Source organism: Protopterus annectens, chromosome 14.part0 (assembly GCF_019279795.1).
Source record: "Protopterus annectens isolate FY-2018-M chromosome 14.part0, PAN1.0, whole genome shotgun sequence".
NCBI classification, from domain to species: domain Eukaryota; kingdom Metazoa; phylum Chordata; order Ceratodontiformes; family Protopteridae; genus Protopterus; species Protopterus annectens.
In genome coordinates, this window is record NC_056748.1 from 414,056,969 (window position 1) to 414,083,373 (window position 26,405).

A 26,405-nucleotide genomic window follows, 5' to 3' on the forward strand; every position below is an offset into this window, starting at 1 on the left:
TTTCATGTTATTTAAAATGACAGATGTTACCATTAATGAATATTTAGCAAAAACTTGATGAAGCAGACTGATTTCTTTCTCATTCTAAGTTAAGCAAATGAATGGGATTCATAAAGGTTACCACTAAGTCTCTAATAGGTGTACACTTAGTGCAGCCTTTATGATTAAGTAGACAGGATCATAGGAGATTACTAGGCTATCGACCTGCAGGTAATTTTAACATTAGCCATTTGTCCTGATGTAAACCATAGAATGCCAATCAATACCCAAGACTGCATTTAGTGATGACTGCCCATGACCAGGAGGGCTGTGGGTGCTAGGCCTGGTAGGAATTTAAGGTGCCCCATTCACTCATCTAGGTTCCTCTTGAACAGTGTCATGAAGGTGCTCTGTTTCACATGAATTGGTAGCCTGTTCCAAAGATGCGGCAGTCTCTGGATGATAACTTTGTCCCTCCAGCATGCCCTATTTAAGTTGCAGCCAAATTTAGGTTCCTGGAACAGGTAGCCCTAAAACCATATAATTTATGGATATGCAGCAATTTCATTAGGTTTGGGTTTTGGATTGCTTTGTAGGCCCGGCATAAGTTTTCCTTAAGAAGTCTATACGATACAGAGTATAGTGATAGGGACTTTAGTTGGTCTGTGTAAGGCACATGCTGGAGCCTTTTCATCTTCTTTGTTAGAAAACTCTGAGGTCTCTCTAATTGCTGCAGTTGCTTAGTATGGTACATGGGGCATTATGCTCCGTTATGGGCAGGATAAGTGCTGAGTATAGAGGGGTTATAACTTCTTTTGCACTCAAGGTGATGCCTTTACTAATCAAGTGTGCTATGTAGAAAGCTTTCCTTACTTTAGTAGGCACATGGTGGTCGAAGTTAAGGTCACAGTCAACTTGTGATCCCAGCACCCTTACCACTTCATGGGTATTTAGGGTATTGTTGATTTGATAGTGTGAAGAGACATTGTGCTGAAGGGAACGATGATGCATTTCTTTGCATTCATTTTGAAACAGTGACTAATATACCAATTGTTGCTCTGTGTGAGACCCTCCTGGAGTGTACTGACATCATTTGGGGATTCAGTGATTGCACCTGGTTTGCAGTCATCTGCAAACTTGGTCAGCCGTAACCCTATAGTTTAGACCTGAACTTCTGAGAAGTATATACCAATCAGTAGGGGGTCTAGTACTAACCCCTGTGGCACCCTGCTGGTAATAGGTCTGTTGGTTGATGTGGAGTTAGCCATTTTGATAGGGTGTCCACTTTGTGAGCCAGCTGGCAACCCATCTTACAGCAAAGGGGTTTGCATTCAGCTTGCTAAGTTTATTGGCAATGCCTGAATGTGGGATTGTGTCAAAAGGCTTTGTCAACTTGAAGTATGCTGTGTGCACAGATTTACTGGATGTCCACAATGGCAACTTGTTTTTACTTGCGGTTCTGGCTTTGATTCTATCTGGTATAGCCGAGTTTATATATTTATGCAAGTGATTGGGGTAGGGTTGGAATGCATTCATACCTTCACCTACTAAGGTATAGTTTGCCTTGGTGAAGTATTTTAGTCTGATTTCACCCTTTGTGAGTTCTGGCATTAGTGCCAGCTTGAAGATGACTGATTCGTGGTCAGTTTTAACTAATGAGGGTTCGACAGTTGCAGCCGTGCACCTATTTGACATGTTGGTGAGGACCAAACCTAGAATGTTCGTTCCTTTTGTCAGGGTATTGACAATTTGTTCCAGAGCATTTGAATTAACAAAGTCAAGGAACTTTTGCACTAGCCAGTTAGGGTGGGCGTAGGTTTCCCAGTTGATGGTGGGATAATTGAAATACCCCATAACCAGTGCGTTCATTAAAATTTGGATTGTCTCCATTTTAGACAAGTAGGCTTTGTGGGTGTTGTGACCCATGGAGGGGAGATCTATAACTGGCTATAACTTGAATCGGGGTCTTATCCACCATAACCTGGACCTGAAGTAACTCCACAGAGTTGTCCAGTCTTAATAGACAGGCGGTGAACTTGTCTCTAATATAGATTAAAACACCACCTCCTTTGGTTTTCACATGTTCATTTTGTGGTCTAAAGGTGTGGAAGGCATTGTAGCCTTGCAAGGCCAGGGTACTCTCTGAGGCCTTGAACCGGGTTTCTGTGACTGCACAGACATCTACAGCTTTTACTGATAGAAATGCTTAGAGGGAGAGCAGCATGACCCTTTACATTGTCAATGTTGTTTCTGAGATCTTGCCTAAAATAGACTCTATGGGGGAGGCAAGAGCCTTTGCCAGCAGCAGAAAGCCTAGAGGTGCCAGGTGCAAACCATCTCTGCCAAAGCAGGGAGGTTTGTCGACCATGGCTTCCCAGGCTCACAGGAACTGGATCCCCTTTGAATGACACCAAAAACTGAGCATGTTATTCAAATTAATCATTTTTTGTTTATACAGTGGTATCATTCTAGGTGAGGGTAGTATGCTGCTGAAGGCTAGGAACATACCTGTCTGGGACACATCCTCAGAGAGCTCAATCATGTCTCTCTTCATATAGTTCAGTGAGGTACATCTCAGGTTGTTCATACCAATATGAACTATGACAGAGTTATAATGGTACTTGTTGCTGAGAGACCTGAGTGAATGGGTGATTTGATGAATCCTGGCACCGGACAGGCAGCTAACCGTGACTATCTCTTTGCCCAGCCTGCTGAGTGGGACATTTGTGTGTCTCACTATTGAGTCTCCGATGAGAAATACATTGTTTTTTTTGAGTGTCATGCCTTACAGGCTTAGTGGGTGAGACACTGGTGTTGCTATGTGTCATAGGAGCTGTGGGTACTGTGTTAGCTGCAGCAGTCTTGTGTTTTGCAGGTCTGTGGTGTTTTGGTAAGTTTTTCGAGAGAACCTCCACATTTGTGGAATTGCGTGTTTGATGCGCACTATGTGTATGAATAGTGGTATGTATATGACTAGTGGTATTATGTGCATATGTAGTGGTGGATGAGTCGATAACCTTCTCCATGTTACTGTTTTGAGTGAGATAGAGCATGGATTCTAGATTCTTGCTGTAAATACATCTCTCTTGCACTCTGTACTAGATTGTGTTATTTGTAGAAGGTTGTCTGTCTACATGTGACATTTGCTACATTGCCTCAAAAGACCCAAGTCAATAAGTTTGGCAGGAGAAACAAGGCTAGTCCTACTGTCCATAATGCTAGGTTGAAGACTGTTGTCTCCTTGGGTGGCTTTTTAAAATTGATCACCGTGGTGCTCAGTAGCTAGGTATTTTTACCTGGGTTTTAGGGAAAATTTCTTGAATTTAACTGTATGTCTTTCAAGCACAAACAAGCAGAAACCTGCTCAAAATGCAGGACCTAAATACCAAAAGTTAAAAACTTGAAAAAAAATCTAAAAAGACTGAAAGATATCAAAGAGGATACTTATTCAAAGCCCTAGACCAGCCTCCCTTAACAGACCGGTCCCATTCAGCACAGTTTTCTCATAAAAGTGCAGATAGGCCCCTTCCAATCCAAGATGGCCAGGAAAATGTGCTCAAAACAAACAAACCACTACAAACAGTTCCAGAAGCAGCAAGCCTGTATCTGGAATATGCTACAGCTACTAGCTACCCTAATTTCAATGGGAAACACTAGAGAATGTTTAACACAGCAGAAAAATAGCAGTGAGACAAAGTTTTAAAACAGCAGAAAATCAACCAGGAGGCTCTAAAGAATGTTTTAAACAGTTAACAGATCAGTTATTTAAACAATGCTTGGCAGGAAAACCAGAAAAAGCAGAATAGATAGCTTTAAAACAGTGAAAGAATGCCAGTTGATACTTAAACAGTGAGAGCAACAAAAAACTTTGTAAACAGTGAAAATAATAAAATTTGAGTTTACATGCACAATAAAGCAGACAATTGCAATACAACAATGTAGCTTAGTACACAGTAAATAAATGCAGTTTAAAAGTAAGCAGCAGGCAATAAAAAAGTGCAGTGAATAGTAGAAATAAAAAAGTGCAGTGAGTAGTATAAATAAGCAAGAAACAGGCAACGTGTTTTTTGGAAGCTCAGAAGCCTCTAGTCATCTGGTATCTCAGCTCAGAGTTGTGGCTTGTAGCCCACCTTAGTTCAGCTCGGTACAAACAAGCCAGCAAGCAAAGTGCAAACAAGACAGCACAAGCAATGTGGTAAGGGATGTTCTTGAATACAGAGTGTATACTTATTGGTAACCTTAATGAATTCCAGGGAATGCTTCTGTTTATTTTACTGTGAATTATTTCCCATAGTAATCATTATTTTTAAGATACTCAAAGAATATTTTTTTTGCATTTTTCAATCACTTGCATATTTATTTCCACTATGCATAATATCAGTCATACTTAAATTTTTATTAATTTGTCACTGGTATACTTATTTCCACTATGCATAATATCAGTCATACTTAAATTTTTATTAATTTGTCACTGGTATACTTATTTCTACTATGCATAATATCAGTCATACTTAAATTTTTATTAATTTGTCACTGGTATACTTATTTCCACTATGCATAATATCAGTCATACTTAAATGTTTATTAATTTGTCACTGGTATACTTATTTCCATTATGCATAACCAATCTAGGTTATACCAATATTTTGTTAATCACTCATTTTTATTATGAATAACCTATTCATGGTTTTGTTACTGTATCACTTGAATACTCATTTACATTTCACATAACATGTAAGTTGTACGTGTATTTTTGTTAATCACGCAGATACTTATCTGTTATGCATAAACTAAATTGTACTCATATTTTTGCTACTTTTATCACTCATATAATTGTTTCTAAAATGTGTATCCTTTTATACCTATATTGCTGTTCGTGTATCACTTGTATACTTTTTACCATTGTGCATAACCTAAGTTATACGTACATTGTGGTTTTTATTTCACATGTGTACTGATTTCTATTGTGAATTCTATTCTATCCATATTTTTATCACTGGTATATTTATTTCTGTTATCTATACCCTAAGTCATATCCATGCAGCTGTTAGCAAACATATACTTTTTTTCTTGGTTTAATTTCCTGTCTTTTGGATTTCTAATACCATGACAGGAATGGACCCCATCCCTAAGTCAAAGTATGATTAAAGATTGTGAACTTAGTATTGTTTCAGTCTTCGATGTTAGCCAGAAGTGCTTTTTGCAACAAACAAAATGTGCCCAGAATTGACTCCTCCTGCAATTCTTATGGAGTTATATGTATTGATAAAGTATTTGTGTGATTGTAAATTATTTTTTATAACATCCATTGTTCCTACTAATATTGGAACTGTCTGAGTATCTTTTCTTCCACATTACCCTCGTTTCTGCCTGTAAATCTTGATATTTTATGACTTTGCGTCTCTCTATATCTAAGACACTGTGATCAAGGGGTGTAGCAGTTTCAATGATCAATGCTACTTTTGTCTTTTTTTCATGAACTACTATATCCAGTTTTCTCGCATCTATTTTTTGAACTGCTAGTAATGGGTGATCCCATGTGATATAAACTTCATTATTTTCTATAGTGCTTTTTGGCTCATGTTTCCATTACTTTTCAGCTACTTCAGTATTATAATTTTGCCCAGTCCCTGATGCAACAGTCTTGCCCCATTATTGTGCCTTTTAGTATAAAGTCGTCCTGTCATTAGTATATCACACCAAACAACAACATGTGCAACTGTTTCTAATAATGTTTTACAAAACCTGTGCATTTGTCTGTTTCTCCCACTTTCAATGGACCTAGTAAACCAACGTGTACATAGTACACTATCCTGGGCCACCAATATTAACCTGTCATCTTTTGGTTTAAATTAATCTTTCCTGCATTCAGTCCTGGGCAACCTGAGGTTGTCCCAAGAGTTTTCTGTACTTGCAATATATATATATTTTTTTTTATTGGCACATTCAGTTGCTGTCTGATTTGTATCTTCTGGTCTGATTTCCATTCACAATTGATACCAATATGCTTCTGCTAAACTATGCAGGGCAGTCACCTTAAACTTATTCTCATATTTTAAAACCTTTGTTATTTTTGGATCTTGTGAGGTCAGCAGATATGTACACAGTCCTATGATTGTGGATCTATATATGTAATCATTTTCAAGGAGGCCCATACCTCCTTCAGAACAGGAAATATATAATATTGGTATAAACTGATCTTTATAAATCATTTGATATGCATGAAGCATTTTTTCTTGTTTCTTTATCCATCTGATCCAGTACCTTTTGGGGGCAGTCAGTCACTCCAAAACTGTATGTTAGGACAGGAAGAACTAATCGTTTTATAGCTGGACTTTGTTCCTATATGTCAGAGCTGTTTTTAGTATTAATTTAGTCTTCTAAAATATTCCTAAGTTTTATTCACATTTGTTCACGTTATTGTTGATCTTTCATCAATTCCCAAATGTTTATACACTCCCTCTTGCTCAAGTTCTTTTATATCACATTCTTGTCCCAAAATAATATTTTCTTGGTGCTGCAGCTTTCCTTCTTTAAAGGTTGCTTTTGCACATTTATCAAGAACAATTGACATTCTTATATCATCTGAGAAAGTTTTGACTACTTGTAGTTGTACTTTCAGTTCCTCATCTGATGAACTATATGGTCTTAAATCATCCACAAAAGAAGATGAAAACTCTTTACACTTTGTTGTTTTCTGGGATCCAAACTGTAGCCATGACCTATTCTGTTAAGTAAACAGGGTTTAAGGGCAAAACAAAAGAGCAGCTGTAACACAGTCACCCTGAAAAGTCCCCCTTTGAATTTTTATCCCTGGAATAATCATTTGCCCTTTATAGTGGCTTAATTGCAAAGTGGTTTGCCACTGTTTCATGGTTGCTGTAATGTAATCGATCAGTGAAGGGTGTATCTTATATATTTGTAAGTACTCTTTTATTCATAAATGTGGGATGCTGTCAAATGCTTTTTTGTAAGGGCAGTTAGCCTAGTACTAATCTATGAACCTATAAACCTATGCCATACTTAGATTCTTCCCCTTTTTACAGTTCTTGATTATGATTTCACTTAACAACAAATGATCCTTTGTTCCATATGGCTTTCTTTTGTTAGCCTTTTGTTCTATTGCCATGATTGAGTTTTCTTCCAAATGACAATAAACCCTGCCGACATCAATTTGTGTATAGTTTGTACATCATCAGAAGGCAAGTTATCAGCCTATAGTTTTTAGGATAGTTTGCAAATTCACTCTTAAGGAGGATTATTGTTTTTCCTGTTGTTAGCCAGGTTGGTATCTGCTTGGAGTGCACACATAAATAGTTCTTACTCATGGCTGAATCTTCATATAAAGATGTTAATACTTATAGACAGAAGTTAGGTACTGCAACTGGGGCTGGAGTTTTCCTATTAGGACCTTTTCTTAATTCTGTTTCACTTTCTCAGGCCATTATTTCATCCCATTTCATAAACCATACATTTAAACTTCTTATTCTTTATTTTACTTCTTCTATCCTTTCAACATTTTTGTTATGTTCCACAGAATCTTCATAGATATTTCTCCAAAAGGTGTCTGTTTCTTCTTTTTTGCTGGTATTTCTATTTCTTTTGCTTTGTTACCCAATTCTCTATAAAACCTTTTTTGGATCATCAATATAATGCTTATTTTGTACTTTTCCTTTATATTTATCTGCATATCTTCAAAGTTTTTCTACCTATGTTAATATCTTTAATTTATCATTTGCAGTAATGTATGATATATCCTGATCTGTTTTGATACTGTGCATTACTTTTCACCTGCTCCCTCTTCTGTGTTTTTCTAACAATGATACTTCTTGTTTTAATTGCGTTATAGTTTTCTCTGTTTGGTACTTCCATGATGACATTTGATTTCTCCCCTTCCTTTCCCTTACTGCCCTGTGTTTTTGTGGTAAGACTTTATCTGTTTTTAATTTAGCTGCACAGTAATATATCCTATTTGTTTCTGTTATACTGCATGGATTTCTATGAGCAGTCCTGATTACCATGTTCATTTTGGTCTTATTGACCTTCTGTAGTCTGTTTCTTTCATTGATCTTAATATGTCTATCCATCGCTATTAAATCAAGCAGCTCTTCCCTTAGATCATTTTCTTCTAAACTGAGGGCACATTCTTTGTTCTGCATTTCCTGTGGGCATTTTACAGAACGTTCTAGAGCATCTTCCTGTGCCATATTCTCTTTACTTTCATCCTATGTCATCCATTGCTCTTTCATGTTGGAACTCACTCACCTATCACTCCACAACATAGATTGTGTCAGAGTTGCCACAATTTCCTGTTCCTTCCCTTTCTGTGCAACTCCAGGTGAACTTTTATACTGGTTTCTAGCTGAAGGCTCCAAAGTACATTCATGTGGCAACTGATCAGATGTTTCTCACTCCACTGGTTTCTCCTTCATTTGGGGATTCATTATTCAATTCTTCTGTGGTATTATCAGAGTTAGATTTTATATACTAAATCCTTTATTTTGCAGGTAATCCGTTACCTCTGTTTCTGTTTCTTTAACTTCCCCATTACTAATCTTCCTTTCTACTTTCCATTTTTGTTTTCAAGTATATATATATATATATATATATTTTTTTTTTTTTTTTATTGTAAAATTTTCCCTATCTGGATGCCCTTATCTGTATTTCTCTTCAAATATCTTTGGTGCTTCTATTTTTGTAGTTTGCTTTCTCCTTTGCATAAATATTGCATCATATTAAATCACTTTTTCTTTCCCATGTCCATATTTCCTTCTTCAGATGTCTCCTGCTCCTCCTGTTTCTCCTTACTTGGGGGACTGATTGCTCCATCATGCTGTGATATAACCTGTGTCAGAATTTCTACACTATTCACTTCACACATATTCCAGAACTTCTGTTTCCATTTTTTCAACTTTTACGTTATTAATCTTCTGTTCTGTGTTCCCTCCTTTGTGATGTTATTTTTTTGTATTGTGAAATTTTTCATACCTTGGTCTCTTTCTCAGTATTTCTCTTCAAATATCTTTGGTGCTGTTTTTTTGTATTGATTAATTTGGCTTTATTCTTTACATAAATATTGTATCATATCAGATCTCTCTCTTTCCTGTGTCCATATTTCTTTTTTATAGCTTTCAAAAATCTCTAGATTTTGCTTTTTATATTTTCCCATTCCTTCAATTGCTTCTTTTTTTCAAATGGCCCAAGGTTTTTTGGACCGTATAATGTTTTTTATGAATCTCTTGTATTAATACATAATGTAAGCTATACCCATATCTTTGTTAATTTATTTATTTTAATAATTAAATTGCAGATACATCACTGCAGCCAGCTTTGAAGTCCTTATTCAAAACAATATATTTCATAATCATCTATTGACATAGCAAAAGTATATGAACATTCAAAAAACAATGATCCAGCACGTACGGTTCAGTCGAACCAACTTTATTAACACCAAGATTCCTTAAATAAAAGGAATCTTAATACACAAGCAGCATACCGGTTTCGGCCATATCATGGCCTTTATCAATGCAGTTCTGAAAAAGTAAGGAAACCCGACCCCTGGTGGACCAACCTTATATACTCCATGTTTAAAGGGGTACAAAATCTTATATAGTAAACAAATGCATTGGAACAAAACAGCACCTTCCCCACATAATGATAAAAAAACTCCAACATAATAAACATATAAAATAAATTGACAATGTTAAATGTCATAAAAATAATATTATAAAAAAATTATGTAAAAAATAATATTGTAAAATAATAATATAAAAAAATAATAATATAGAAAAAAATATATATCATGGCCAAAATGTTTAGGGACCTGAATAGTGATCAGAGCAACTTGTCAGGACAGTTTCTATATATAAACAACCTATATATATTTATTTGTTCTATATAATGACATACCTCAAAGTTTATCATAAACATACATTCCCACTTATATCACAAGATTGGTCAAACTAACCAAATCCTATATGTTATATACCTAAATCTATAAACCCATAAACTCCAATCATACATCCTCTGGAAATATGTATATATCCTCACATTTCTGTTGGTATTATTAATATACCTAGAAACACAATCGATGAATAATACATAATCCCTTTACATAAGTCATAATATATATACACATGACCTACAAAATTCTATTCTAACATATTTAAACCAGGTCTAAATAGACCACCCAATTGAATTATCCACCTTTGTTCCATTTGATCAAGTTTTTGATGCCATCCGCTTTGAAACTCCTGTGAAGGGTAATCCTATCTATAACAACAAACCGAAAAATGGCGAAGAATGCTCCAAGGTATGTTTAAATAGGGCATTAGCAACACGTTTGTTCCTAATTGCACTTAGATGTTCCCCTATTCTAAATTTGACAGGTCTGGACGTTTGTCCAACATAGAATGCAGAGCAACTACAGGTAGCCAGATATACCACCCAATCTGTGCTACAATTGGCAAAAACCCTTATCTCAAAAATTCGTGACGTATTTTTGCTAGAAAATTCTTTGGTTTGTTGCAAATGTTGACAAGCAGCACAATGCCCACAAGGATAGCACCCCCTTAATATATCACCACTTAAAGTTCTTTGTTGTGGTATATTTGGAACATATCTTTTATAATGTGTGAAGTGAGAATTCATATTCCGTCCCCTCCGGTAAGAAAACTGACAATTTTCCGGCAACAACCTACCTAAAACCTCATGTGACAAAAGAATGCCCCAATGTTGGTTAATTTACTTTATAACATAATAGATCCTGACGTTTCATTTTGGAAGTTTGACCTTCAGCTTAAGGGCACTGCGATGGGTGCTTCTTTTGCACCCATCTATGCTGATTTGTTCATGGGGTATTATGAGGCTGGGTATATATATGATGACCAACATAACAAATTTTTACAACATCTGAATATCTGGCGGAGATATCTAGACGATTGTTGGATGGTGTGGCGTGGAGATAAGCAAAGTTTAATGCAGTTTGTGGATTATTTGAATAATAATAGTTTTGGTATTCGGTTCACTGCTAATATTGAACTTTCAGAGATTGTATTTTTGGATGTTAAGGTTTCTAAACTTGCAGATAATACTTTATCGACTACTATATATCTCAAGTTTCCCAAATACAATACTTTGTTACATGCTAATAGTTCTCATCCACGCCACACCATCCACAATATTCCGAAATCTCAGTATATGAGAATCAGACGTATTTGTTCATCTGATGAAGATTATTTGGAATGTAGTCTGGACTTAACGCGTAGGTTTCTATATAGGGGGTACGAATCTCAATTATTAGTTAAAGCTGAAGGTCAAACTTCCAAAATGAAACGTCAGGATCTATTATGTTATAAAGTAAATAACAGGGATGGTAATAAAACAAATCATAATCAACCAATACGGTTGGTGACTACCTATGGGAATAATACCAATCGTTTTAGGGATGTCATTAACCAACATTGGGGCATTCTTTTGTCACATGAGGTTTTAGGTAGGTTGTTGCCGGAAAATTGTCAGTTTTCTTACCGGAGGGGACGGAATATGAATTCTCACTTCACACATTATAAAAGATATATTCCAAATATACCACAACAAAGAACTTTAAGTGGTGATATATTAAGGGGGTGCTATCCTTGTGGGCATTGTGCTGCTTGTCAACATTTGCAACAAACCAAAGAATTTTCTAGCAAAAATACGTCACGAATTTTTGAGATAAGGGTTTTTGCCAATTGTAGCACAGATTGGGTGGTATATCTGGCTACCTGTAGTTGCTCTGCATTCTATGTTGGACAAACGTCCAGACCTGTCAAATTTAGAATAGGGGAACATCTAAGTGCAATTAGGAACAAACGTGTTGCTAATGCCCTATTTAAACATACCTTGGAGCATTCTTCGGCCATTTTTCGGTTTGTTGTTATAGATAGGATTACCCTTCACAGGAGTTTCAAAGCCGGATGGCATCAAAAACTTGATCAAATGGAACAAAGGTGGATAATTCAATTGGGTGGTCTATTTAGACCTGGTTTAAATATGTTAGAATAGAATTTTGTAGGTCATGTGTATATATATTATGACTTATGTAAAGGGATTATGTATTATTCATCGATTGTGTTTCTAGGTATATTAATAATACCAACAGAAATGTGAGGATATATACATATTTCCAGAGGATGTATGATTGGAGTTTATGGGTTTATAGATTTAGGTATATAACATATAGGATTTGGTTAGTTTGACCAATCTTGTGATATAAGTGGGAATGTATGTTTATGATAAACTTTGAGGTATGTCATTATATAGAACAAATAAATATATATAGGTTGTTTATATATAGAAACTGTCCTGACAAGTTGTTCTGATCACTATTCAGGTCCCTAAACATTTTGGCCATGATATATATTTTTTTCTGTATTATTATTTTTTTTATATTATTATTTTACAATATTATTTTTTACATAATTTTTTTATAATATTATTTTTATGACATTTAACATTGTCAATTTATTTTATATGTTTATTATGTTGGAGTTTTTTTATCATTATGTGGGGAAGGTGCTGTTTTGTTCTAATGCATTTGTTTACTATATAAGATTTTGTACCCCTTTAAACATGGAGTATATAAGGTTGGTCCACCAGGGGTCGGGTTTCCTTACTTTTTCAGAACTGCATTGATAAAGGCCATGATATGGCCGAAACCGGTATGCTGCTTGTGTATTAAGATTCCTTTTATTTAAGGAATCTTGGTGTTAATAAAGTTGGTTCGACTGAACCGTACGTGCTGGATCATTGTTTTTTGTATGTTCATGTATTTTTGGAGCCGTGCACGTTGTCCGGCGTGCGCGTACTTTGGTGTGGAGTTGTATAGCAAAAGTATAGAAAAACAAAATGAGATATTGCAAAGCGGTCTAAACATGAGGAAAATAAAGAGGTAGTACAATTTACACTAGATAAAGTTGGAGAATAGCTATGGATTTTTTTAAGAAATGTAAAGATGCCAAAAATTTTATTTCCAGAAGTAATTATGGGGTAGTATAGTAAAAGAATTAAAATAAGGAAATATACAGAGCTTAAAACACTTATGGGTGACACAGTGGCACATTGTTTTGTGTTTCTCCTTTGCAGCTCTTGGTTATCCAGTTAAGTTCTTGGCTGGGGTGCCTTTTGGGGAAATTTGCATCTTGTCCCTGTGTCTGTGTAGGTTTTTTTCTGTGTAGGTTTTGCCAAGTGCTGTATCTTCTTCACCACTTACAACTCAAAGATGTTTCATATGTGAATTTGCAAGCCTATAAACTGTCTGTTATTGTATAAAACATGTGTTATTGTATAAAACATGTGTTGGTAAAAGTGTGTGTGGGTGTGTGTGTGTGTGTGCACACGTGTACGCGCACATATTCATGTGACAGCTTAGCAGATCATTCATGATAAGTTTCTCTGCCTTGTAGCCACAGACTTCCTTGCAGCTCTGAAATGGCTTAAGCAAGTAAACAAAATCTAAGGATAATCAGAAGGCATTTTTCTTAAGAGCAAAACCCACCAACAATGTGCTGAATCAGTTGCAGATGGCATCACCTATACTCAGCCGTAAAACACAGCAAATCTGTTGGCCGACAAATTCAGCTAAGATTTCACCTCCCCATCACCCCTAGCTCTCCCTCAAAAACACCCTCTACCACTCCACCGCCAGTTTTTACCAAAGAACAGGTTGCCACTATGCTCTCTAAAGCTAAACACACTGCTTTAGTGGGGCCTGACAGTATATCAGATTCTCTCAAACAGCTTAAAATCAGGACTTATCAGGACCATTAGGATTTCTATTTAACAACAGCACCTGGACCAGCTTTGTCCCAATAGAGTGAAAGACAGAAACAATCATCCTTCTGCATAAGGGGGGGGGGGCATCTACTGAATCAGGAAATTACAGACCTATAAATTTGACTAATCTTATGTAAGGCCATGGAAAGAATAATAATGGACCTGATAAACGATGACATAGGAGACCTTCAAACACTGGACCCATCTAATTTGGCTTTGTCAAGGGAATGTCATGCCTACTGAATCTGGTAGATTTCTTTGAAATAGGGTTTTTAGTATATCCATTAGTAAGGCCATGGATGAGGGTAAAACGGTACACAATGCCTACCTTGACCTGGCCAAGGCATTTGGCATAATTCACCACTCGGGTATTATAAATAAACTTACAAAATTGGGTACAAATCCCTGTGTCACCAGATGGACAGCCAACTGGCCCACTGACAGGACACATGTAGCTAAAGAAGGTGAATCCAGGTCCAGCAAGACGCCAGTTACTGGTGGTGTGCCACAGGCATCAGTAATGGGACTACTCCTGTTTGGAATATACTTCTCTGAAATCAAAGCAAGTGTTGAAGGTTGCTGGATGACACAGTTAGCCAGTGACTGCAAGCTGGGGGCTATCTTTGATTCCCTCAGTGATGTAGATATCCTTCAAAAGGGTCTAGATCAGACAAATGACTGGTGCTAGAACAATGGCTTAAACCTACATGCAAACAAATGTATTATCATACCCTTTGGGAAGTCAAATACTCCTGCAAATTACAGCACCAATAACAAGCCCCTTAGAGTAGACTCAGAGGTGAGAAATCTAGGTATGCAGATTGATAGTAGCCTGAACTTTAACTGCCATGTATTCACAATGATGAGGAAATACTTTTATGTGGCACAACTTCTAAGACATTATAGTCCCACTGTACTCAGCCCTCATTAGACCAATAATTCTGTACAGTGCACCATTTGCATGTACTTGATTAGGCACTTACAGCAGCTGGAGTGAACTCTCAGGTTTCCTCAAAAAGAAAATACAGGATGTAAACAACATGAGCTATGTGGATATACTAAAAACCCTATCCCTTTACTCTGTCTCCTACCAACAATTAAGGGGTAACATATGCCCAACCAACAAGGCACTCATAAATCCAGCCCTGATGGATCTGCTACACATCTGCAAGCCAAACAGCATATGGGTCACCCAATCTAGGGCTCTAAACTTAGTCAATGACTCAAATGATACATGCTGGAGAGACAGATATGTCTCACAGAGATTGTTCCTTCTTTGGAACAGGCTTCCTATTCATATTAAGTAGATCCCTTCACTGGCCCTCTTCAAATGCAATTTGGATCAATGGATGAGGAATGTCAAATTCACACCTGGAGTAATGCCTTTGTCCATTATGGACAGGAGTAGTCTGTAGGATAATCAGTGCACAGGAACAAATCCATGCCACCCTCTTGCCCTGTGGGGCTATATGTTGGGTAATAATGGTTTGGAGATATCTGTTCTTGTTTAATGCAAATGCTACCATTTTTACAGCCATTAAATATAGCAATGAATGCTATGACATATAGCATTCATTGCTACCTTTAATGAATGCGATGATATGTAGATATATTAAAGAAGTTTTGATGAATAGGTAAGGGAAGAGATTTCTGAAAGTCATTGCTACATGTTAAGAAAATTATGTTGATGATTAGTTTATTGACTAAGAACTCTGAAGCAAAGAATATTGCATGCATTATCAACAAAACACTTCTTTGAGGAGCAACTGGAGTCACATCTTATATAGCACTTTCGTATTTTATTGTAAAGACTACAGATTCTGTAGATGTCTTGACAGTATATGGCAAAAGTGCTAAATAAGATGTGACACCACTGATTCCTCAAAGCATTGTTGGTTGTTAATTTGGATGGATTTTCTTTATAAGTTCACACTGCAAGACTTTTTTTTTTTGATTTGGTCATTCCTTGTATTGAAGACATATCAAATACTCATAGTACTATATATCAGATATAAAATAGTTTATGAAGTTATCAGTTGGAAGTAAATTTACTACATTATTAAGAAGTATAAATTTTACAATCTGTGTGAGTCTGTTGTCTATTTTTTAATTTTGGTAAGTAAGTAAAAATATCCTTTAAGGCTTTCATTTGTTTGTTTACTTTGTTACAGCAAAAAGAAGTATTAAGCATAAAACAAGAAGATGAAGACAGGAATTGAAACAAAGCATAAGGATCCTAGTGATCTGCTCTTAAAGTGATTATTTCACATTAAGTATAGAATATGCATATTAAATAGAGCATGCTTTTGGTACAAAGTACAGAATATGCGTATTAAATAGAGCATGCTTTTGGTACAGGTGAAATTAATTTAAGCTGTGTCAGTTTGAGTTTAAACAGATGAAAATGTAAACAGCTTGGGAATATGGTAAGGAGAGAAGGATATTATTTGAAAAAAAACAGGTTCTAGTTACTAAATCTGGAGTTTTGGAGGGTGTAATAAAAAAAAATTAGAAGGAAGCTCGGTTACAACTGATAAGAGGCATAAGGACGACAAAGGCATATCCACTGTTAAATGAAAAACATATATATTTCTAAATTTTATTTTTATAAGAGTTAGAACATATTTAGGTAGGATTTATTTGATATCAGAGCATTTAGAAAAAAAAGTAATAGTTGTGTTTTTACAACAATTTAGCATTCAAGAATGAGTGTTCTGAAAACAGGAATACTATATAGGATTAAAAATATTGAGGGGGGCATATATATCAAGAATGCAGCTGTACATATACTTTTTGTTCTTTATGTTATTATGGTATGAGGGCAGGAAAACTATGTAGCTGAAGGAATACTGTTGAATTAATATAGATCGTAGAGTGATGCCTATTAACACTGGTAGTACAAAAGGCTGACTGAGAAGAACTTGCAGGTAATGTTCATGGAGATAAAACATAGAGAATATTCAAAGAATGTTGACCTTAAGAACTGAGACTGGTATACAAATATAATAGAGAAAATTTATATGGCCACTGAGTGGAAAGTTTGGGAGAAAAGGACAAGAGAAACTGTAAGATGCTAAAATCTGAATAAAAAATCAGGATTATAGTCTTTCAAGGAGATTAATTCACCTAAGGTTATATATGGACCTGAGATTTAAAAAAGGATTAGATGGAAAGTTGGATATAGCTGCGGGATGTTTAAATGCGGGTACAATGGACTGTGTATCTTTAAAATGTTTAAGAATGCAGGACTTTTGAAGATCAACTAACTGAATCCCTAGGAAAGTAAGAGTACAGAAATGTAAAGGTGGAAATTGCAATTTACGGTTGCTTGCATGCATTACAGAAGATAGTATGATAAAGAATGAGAGATGTTTGATGATATTTTTGTGGAAAATGTAGAATTGTAGATATTCAAATGTATTTAATAAGATTTTATAATATGTATGATATAAGAAAAATTGAGAGATTGCTGAAATAAATCAATTTGTTAAATTAGGAATAGTAAACATTAACAAAATATATGAAATGATAAAAATGGGGCTAAAATTGAAAGTAAAACAATGTTTTTTATCTACAAAAGAAAACTACTTTTTTTATATCTGTCTTGAACTCTCTGACACCCTTAAATATCAAAATGAATAATAAAAGTTTGTGTGTGTGTGTTAGTAGATGAGTGGGTGGGTGGGTGCATGTGTGTGAGTGATGGTATCAAATCTGTCTGAATTATCTCTGGATGCATTTCATCTAATTTACTTATTTATGTATTTTATTTTATTTTAATTTATCTTAACCATCCACCTAAGATACTACCATTACAGGGAGATGGGGATCTCTGTTTAATATTTTTTTTTGAAAGGCAGCACCTCATGAAACTCACCCTTTCTCCCACTGCTGCATTCCACTGGCAGCTTTGAAATATGAATCATAGTTCTTAGTGTGAGGCTATAACCTATGATTTTCTGATGTTAAAGGAAAGCCTAAAACTTACTTAGCCACTGAATCTTCAAAAAGGAACATTTTGCTCAGTATTACTTCAAATAGTAAATAAATATGTATTTAGACGGAATTGTAAATTACCTTTTTGCTTTGCACTGAATGTACAGATTAAGGTTATTCCATGAAGCATCCGAGTTAGGCTCTATGCTTTTAGGCTATATGCTTTTTAAGTACCTGTATTCTCTGAGAATTAGCAAGTTTCAGGATCCAAGATGGCCTCCTCATGCTGAATCTATGAAGGCCTTAAACAAGCAGGTAATACAAAAATCAATTTGGGATAACACTTAGAAAGCTAATGTGTGCTGCCACTTACACATTAGTGAAGTCTGCAAGTGCCCCAACAGTAAATTAATGGTATTGTACATCATGAAATAAATAACTTGCATGTGTTTCCACTAAGTGTACTAAGCCACGTTTTAATCATCTTAGAAATTAATACTGTACAGACTATGGCTGAAAGTCATTAATTCCAATTTAGCTGGTACAAGTTCTTTATGACAAGGTTTTATTAGGCACATGTGATATCCTGAAGAACTCTGATTCACTAACAAGCATTCCAAATACCCAACCACTGCCACACTAAGTGTATGCAAAATAAGTTTAATTAAAAGCAGTGGATACAGGAATGTAATTTACAGGTGCATCTGTTCACAAAGAGTCTGGCATAATATAATTGAAAATCCTAGAGTATAGTCAATCTGTCAATCAGACCTTGACAGTAAATCTTCCCCGTCAATCTTCCTTTACACCAGATCTTTCATTTTTTTTACCCTTTTATCAGACCTGCTCCAATCCCACATATTGAAAGGGAGATCAGACCTTTTCACACAACCTACATGTTCGCTTTTGAGATCAGAGTCCTGTGGCACTTTTTTCCTGCCCCAGTGATGATTAGATGATCTTTCTTACCACCCACTAAGGATCAGAGCACATGGCAGTCAACAGCTTATCTGTTTTCTGAGCATTTGGTCTCCTCAGCCTACCTCTGTAATTATCTACCCAACCTGCCTTTTATTGGTACCTACAATCACTGCCAATGCATCATCAGTGATTAGCATCCCTACTCTCCTCGTCTGGTGCCCTAGACTAAATCATTGTAATTCTGTGCTTTACCTCTCTTCCCATTAGTGATTTTTGCAGCATCCCTTATCCTATTACCTCTTCTGGTGGTGATCAGAATATACAAGTGACACACTCTGCCAGCTTCTTTCTTCATATCAGCAAGGCATCCATACTGCCCTCTGTCTTAGCACTGGACACCTACTGAAGGAATGCTACAGGTAGCACCCCAACTGCTCCATCTGTATGCAAATGAGATGCATGATGCTTTTGTTTAAGGACTGCCTAATGTGAAGTGACTGTTTTGGTGTTCCATACTTAACTTCTTCCATTATAGTGGTCCAATAGCACCCCTTACCCCACCCCAAGTCACATATCACCAAGTGTATGGAGGGCAGAGATAGAATCACCATGTTTCAAGCACATCTTCATTAATTCCAGCCTGGGAGATCTTGTTTTTGATATAAACTATCCCATCAGATGTATTTCTACTGATCTCAGTTCATTAAATTGAACAGTCTGATTGTTGCTAAGTTAGTCTGCTGTACTGAAAGATCACAGTACGCATAAGTACTTGTTTTAATCTTGAAGAATGTTACTCTCTTCCCTACCATTGTGTGACAACATAGTTACTATACTGAGACCCCCCCCCCACACACACACACACACACACACACACACACACACACACACACTTTAGGAGTTGCAGGGTTGCTTGTCTCCCCTGCAAAAAATACTTTTTAGACTGAATACCATAGGTCTGGTTGGTATGTTCTTCAAGTTTAATTCATTCAGTAGACAGTCACTGAGTCTGCTTAATTATTGAAATGTCTTATTCTTTCTAGTAACTGACAAATAACTATCCCATCATTTAGACCTCAAACATAATGTGCAAGATTTTTTCACAAATGCATCTAAATCATTTCACAGAAAAGAAACAGCCTATCACGTATTTATATGCAGTTTATCAAATTAGACAGGTAAAAGACAAAAGTGCTTTATTCTTGTTGCAGCTACTTCTGGATTTTTCATAAAAGCCATTTTGGTTTGTGTGTGGGGTGCCTTGTGTCTTCAGGTCATAGCAATTATTCTTCATGGCAGTTAGGTAACAAGCTTTTAGTAACTGAGGTGCCAATGCAGTTAGCTGCTCTTTTCAGCAGTTTGCACTGCAAAATCCGCTCACTTTTTTGCTCATCAGAATTGGAACTTAGTGCCAGAAAAGTGTCATGTTGAAAATTCCGCAGTCATTACATCTTTCCTACAGGGCTTGTTTAGCAGGAAGTGCTTGTGATGCAGAAAATGTTTCCAAAATGGTATGGGTGACATCACACAGGAGGAAATGGGTCTCATTAAATGAGAACTAAAAAGAGAAATGGAAATTGTGATACTCACACAGGAAAACAGTACTTCCTTCATCTGATTGATTGTTTTAGATTCAAAGATAAAAACCCAGCTATATTTGGGCAAACAGATGAATAATGTTTCTCATCCTGCAGAAGTAATTGTCAGATGTAAACTTAACTGGTGATAACAATGGACTCATTTTATTTAACATAGTATTAAGGGGCATAAGGTCATTGCACCGAAAACACTTGTTCCACTATGTTACCTAGTAGTATCGTGGCACAAATGACACAAAATAACACAGTTTGAAAAGTTAAATCTGTATTCATTACTACTTAAAATGGTTGCACTGACCTTTGCGTTCATGTCTAAATATATACAGCACAGGTTTATTAGATGCATGCTTTAGACAACATTTTACAGTTTCATTTAATATGAACCGCTATAGCACATAGGTGGTATCTTCAGCAGTTATCTCGCATATCCTTTACATGCCATGAATAATGACCAGTACTTTGCTTATAGTACATGATATGGTAGTCTGTCTTGCTTGGGTGTACTCAAGTATTTGCCTGTGCTGCAGTAAACTGTTGATTACTTGGTCAGACTCTTATTGTTTGAACGTGTTGAGTAAAAATCACCTTTTGTTTAATGTCAGTGAGTGTTTTCTTAGGTATAGCAAAATCCTTTGTGTGGAAGACTGTGCACATCAATAGAGTTTTTCCTTTCCCAACGGTTATGTAATACCAGAGCATTAACTTGTAAACTATGGGGGTCGTGCCTCCAAGATATGGTGGGTACGAAGAGTTATGCTTCCCTTGTAAAACATTTATTAAAATGTTACCAGGTAGGTTTTCAGTAAACTAAGTTTTACTGAGTTGTGATCGGTAAATAGGTTTATGAACATTCCTATGTCAATGGCTCACAGATGAAGCTTTGTGTGCATTATTGATGTTCATCGTGTTTCACTGTTGCAGTCATTACTCTTGGGTTATCCTGCTGGCAGGCTACCCGCAGTCGGCCAGAATTCCAAAGTCTAGGTCCAGCGTCGGTTGCTGTCGCCTCTTCACTGACGTCAGTGCGCCAAGGGTATAAAATATGCAGCCGACACCATTTTCTTCAGTCTTTCTTGCCGCGCAGTGCCCGAAGCAAAAGCAGTTTGCAAGTGCCGGTTGGCCGACTCCTGAGATTTTCACAGACAAATTTCAGATCCAAAGTCTTCATTAAAGCTAAGTACCCCGTTGGGGAAACTTTTTTCTTGCTCCAAACCAATGTCAGAAAAAGTTAACAATTGTATTTCTTGTGGGAAGCAAATACCTCATAAGGATTTTCATTCTTACTGTATTCCTTGCCTAGGCCCTGATCATAACATTGCTAGCTGTCAGTTTTGTGCTAGATTCAACCAACGCACTATTAAAAGTCGGTTTGATTTTGCTTTTCATTACTTTGGCCGAAAATTAAATTATATAATGCCGTCGGAACAGCTGACGACCGGAGTTTCTAAAAAACGCAAGGAAAAAGAGAAGGACAGGCATCCGAGATCCAAAACCGATGACGAGGCTTCCGCTAAGCCAGTCGCCAGTTTGCCGGTTCTCAGTGAGGCACTTTCGCAGCCCCTGACGCCTGCTACCTCAGAGCCACAGGCCGCTGATGACTCCCACGTGGAGCCAGCTAGGCCTCTGGATACTCAAGGTATTGGACACTCAGAAATCATTCCCTCAGATGGGTCCAGAGCCGCTGAGCAGGCATTGGCTTCTGAGGGTGTTTTCAGACTTACACAGCTATATGTAAAGCCTACTTCAGCTTCTAAAGCAAAGACTAAAGCAGCTTTAAAGACAAAGAAACAAATACAGCATTCTCCAGGACAAACTTCCATGCCTAAGAAACAGATGCTCAAAATGGCTGAAGACCTTATTACCTTGATCAGGGGTTCCCATCCCCCCTCCTGATAAGAGGCCTAGGCAAGAGACAGTCTATGACGCTTCAGATCAGATTTCCATATCCTCTGACTCCTCTTCTGTACAGGAATACTCTCTTCCTCCCTATGAGGATTCTGATGCTGAAGAATCCATTCCTTCAGCCTCTCCTCCTGAGGATTATTCTTTTGGGGAAACCCTGCATACCATGAGAGAGCACTTTCACTGGGAGAGCCAAGATTACTCAGAATCAAAGACAAGGCTTAGAGATTTTCTTTTACTTCCTCAGCACAGGCCTCTTGCTATTCCCCTTGTGCTAGACATTGTAGAAGATGTATTTTCAGAGTCCGGCCTGTCTCCAGACTCCTTACCTCCAGCTCCTGTTAAACCAGATAGATACTACAAGGTTCCAGAGTCACATAAATTTCTTTATAAAAACCCTGCTGCTGACCCAGAAACTATTTCTCAGGGTCCCAAAGGGGTTAAGGCCGCTACTGCAAAAAACCCTACCCCTTCTGACAGGGACTCAAGGGCACTAGACAGATGGGGGAAAAAGGTTTACACTTCTGCTACTTTGGCTGTGAGGGCTCCAAATTGTCAATTTCATATGATTAAATATCAGCAATACTTAATGTCACTGTTAAAACAGAAAAAGCTGGCCAATTCTGATTGTGCAGAAAATAAGGAAATGCAGGATTTATTGCATGCAACTGAACAAGTGGGAAAGCATACTTTGCAATGTGGTTTTGATTCTCTGGAGGCCTCCTGCAGGGCCACAGTTATGGGTTCTGTCATTAGGAGGCATGCCTGGTTAAAGGAACAAAATCTGCCTGATCATGTTAAAGCAAAATTATTAGATGCGCCTTTACAGCATGATACTTTATTTGGTGTTAAAGCAGAGGAGGTTTTGAAGAAAATGGAGGACAAAGCAAAATCTATGCAAACAGTAAAGGATTTTTTACAGGTTCAGCCACCAAAATTTAGCAGGAACTGGCCTACAAAGAATTGGTCCTTTCCAGTGTTGGACAGGCCACAAACATGCAGATACAGATGTTCCAGCGGCAGATCCTAGCCCCAGGGCTCATACAGACCTAAACAGTGGGGTGCTTCTACCTCCAAAAGTGGAGAAGACAAAGCACAGCCATACAGGAAACAGTCTCAATGACTTGCCTCTGCCAGCACACCAAGCACTTATCTTCTTGCAGCCCCCTTAGGGGGAAAACTAGCACTTTTCTTTCAAAATTGGCAAATGATCACCCAGGACAAATGGGTATCGAATATTGTGTCCCAGGGCTACAGGTTCCACTTTTATACCCTGCCAAAGGCAAGAGGTATGCCAAACCTGCCACACAATCAATGGGCAGAGGCACAAAAACAAGTTTCGTCCCTTATGAACATGAGGGCCATTCAGCAAGTACCACAGCAAGAGCAGGGACAAGGATTTTACTCAAGACTTTTCTTGGTACCCATAAAGGACAAAGCCTGGAGACCAATACTGGACCTGTCTTTTCTAAACACATTTCTGGACGTTCCAAAATTCAAAATGTTAACTCTGCAGCAGCTTCTGCCCATGCTGGGCAAGAAGGCTTGGCTTGTAACTTTGGACCTAAAAGAGGCATACCTGCATATCCCAATCAGACAATCTTGCAGAAGATACCTCAGATTCATAGCTGGCTCAATGCACTACCAATTCTCTGCACTGCCCTTTGGTTTATCTACTGCACCCAGGGTCTTCACAAAATGCCTGGCACCAGTAATTGCATTTTGCAGACTAAGAGGAATTCAAATATATCCTTACTTGGACGACTGCCTTATACAAGCAGAGAACAAGGAGACACTACTAAAGCATCTGGCATTCGTAAAAAGATTTTTAATTTGCCTAGGGTATACAGTAAACGAAAATAAATCAAAACTAGTACCCTCTCAAGAGATAATATTCCTGGGTGCAAGCCTAAATACAGTTGCCCAGATGGCCTTTCTCATGCCAGACAAACAAAGGCAACTAACTTCTTACTTCAAAATGTTGGCAACAAAGACCCAGTTATCTGCAAGAAAATTCTGCAGGCTTTGGGCTTCATGGCATCCTGCATTCTGCTAATTCCATATGACAGACTGCAAATGAGAAAACTTCAGTGGTACCTAAAAAGTGTCTAGACTCAACATTGTCAAAGCCTGGAAGCTTTAATTACCCTCATTCCTTGCCTGCAACAGGAGTTTCGATGGTGGGCACATGCCTGTCACCTCAACATGGGACAACCATTGACTCTACCCACAGCCAGGCAGTCAGTAACAACAGATGCATCAGATTATGCCTGGGGAGCACACATGGCAGGAAAATGTATTCAGGGCACATGGTCCACAAGCCAAATGCATCTACATATCAATCAAAAAGAGATGCTAGCTGTTCAGAATGCCCTGACAGCTTTCAAGGATCTACTTCATCCAGGACAACTACTGATAAGGACGGACAATACTACAGTCATGTGGTACATAAACAAGCAGGGAGGCACACATTCCTACCCCCTATGCAGACAAGCCATGACTTTGTGGGACACAGCACTGACTTATCAAGTACACCTGCAAGCACAATTCCTGCCAGGAAAGAACAATACTCTGGCAGACGAACTAAGCAGAAACCTCACGGATCCCCACAAGTGGAAACTGGATCCACAAGTCTTCAGCATGATAACAAAGGAATGGGGATGTCCAGACATAGATATATTTGCCTCCCCTCACAACTGCCAACTACAGAAATTCTTCACAAGGACTTATCACAAGCAAGCATGGAAAGTGGATGCTCTGTCATTCAGCTGGAAAACTCTAACTCTAGTATATGCCTTTCCTCCTCTGCCTCTCCTCCCCAGGGTGCTCCTAAAGGTCAGACAAGAGAAGCCAAGAATTATTCTGATTGCCCCAGACTGGCCACGCCAGCACTGGTACCCAATCCTAAAAAGCTTGTCTCAAGGCCCAGCCTAGACATTGCCTCTAATTCCTCACTTACTGTCCCAGCAAAACAATCAGATTCTGCACAGCCAACTCATGACCCTAAATCTGGCAGCATGGTGGATAATGTAACCATTCAAAATATTCCTCTCTCTAAAGCAGTGATGGATGTTATTTTGGAGGCCAGGAGGCCCAGTACCAGAAAATTTTACACAGAAAAATGGAAAAGATTCTGTGCTTGGAACCAGGCACCAGGAATTGACACATCTGTACCAAATATTCCTCAGATTTTACAATACCTAACTGAGATGCTGGACAAAGGCCTATCCTTTTCATCAATTAAAATTCATGCCTCTGCCATTTCAGCTCATTACAATATGGAACCTCCTATTTTTTCCCATCCATTGCTAAGTCAGTACCTCAGAGGGGCCAAAAACATAAGACCTCCAAGGAGAGCCCCAATACCTGCATGGGATCTCAATTATGTCTTGGAAAAACTCACACTGCCGCCTTTTGAGCCAGCCAATACAGCTGATATAAAGTTTTTATCTTGGAAAACAGCTCTGCTCCTAGCAATAATCCCTGCAAGATGAGTTTCAGAGTTACAGGCACTCATGGCTGTGGAACTTTTCATCATTTTCCATCCAGACAGGGTTTCTCTAAGGACGAGCCCAACATTTATGCCTAAAGTAGTGTCCAGTGTGGCCCTTAACCAAACCATTCATTTGCCTACATTTTATCCAAACCCACAGAATAAGGGTGAGAGACTTCTGCATTCCTTGGACATACACAGACAACTACGCTTCTACTTGGACAGAACTAAAGCTTTCAGAAAAACTGAGCAACTTTTAGTGGCATATGCTGCAGGATCTCAAGGAAAGCCTATCTCAAAACAAACTATTTCAAAATGGATAGACCACTGCATTCGTTTCTGCTACTCACAACATGGCAAATCAGTGCCCAAGGTCATTAGGCCTCATTCTACCAGGGCAGCAGCCACTCCAGCAGCCTTCCTCAGAGGAGTACCAACCAAAGACATTTTAGAGGCTGCAACTTGGAGTTCAGTGCACACTTCTACAAAGCACTACCATTTTCCTCTCTACTCTAAATCCAGAGCAGGCTTCGCCATTGCAGTTCTGCAAGGCCTTATAGCCTCTCCTAATCCTATTTAGGCCCAGCCACCCAACCTCAGCTTTGGGATTCAACTCAAGAGTAATGACTGCAACAGTGAAACACAATGAACATAGTACAGTTGTGTACCTACCATAAATATAGATGTTTGAGTGTATTCGCTTTTGCAGTCCAGGTTACCCACCCACCATCCCCCTTTTCTTTGCTGGGACTTACCTATAC

At 37.8% G+C, this 26,405-nt stretch overlaps 1 protein-coding gene across 1 annotated transcript in view; it reads left to right on the top strand.

Moving 5' to 3' along the window:
- Positions 1-26,405, top strand: part of ADAM12 (ADAM metallopeptidase domain 12) — a 2,765,134-nt gene that overhangs the window by 1,410,001 nt on the left and 1,328,728 nt on the right. The window lies entirely within an intron of this gene.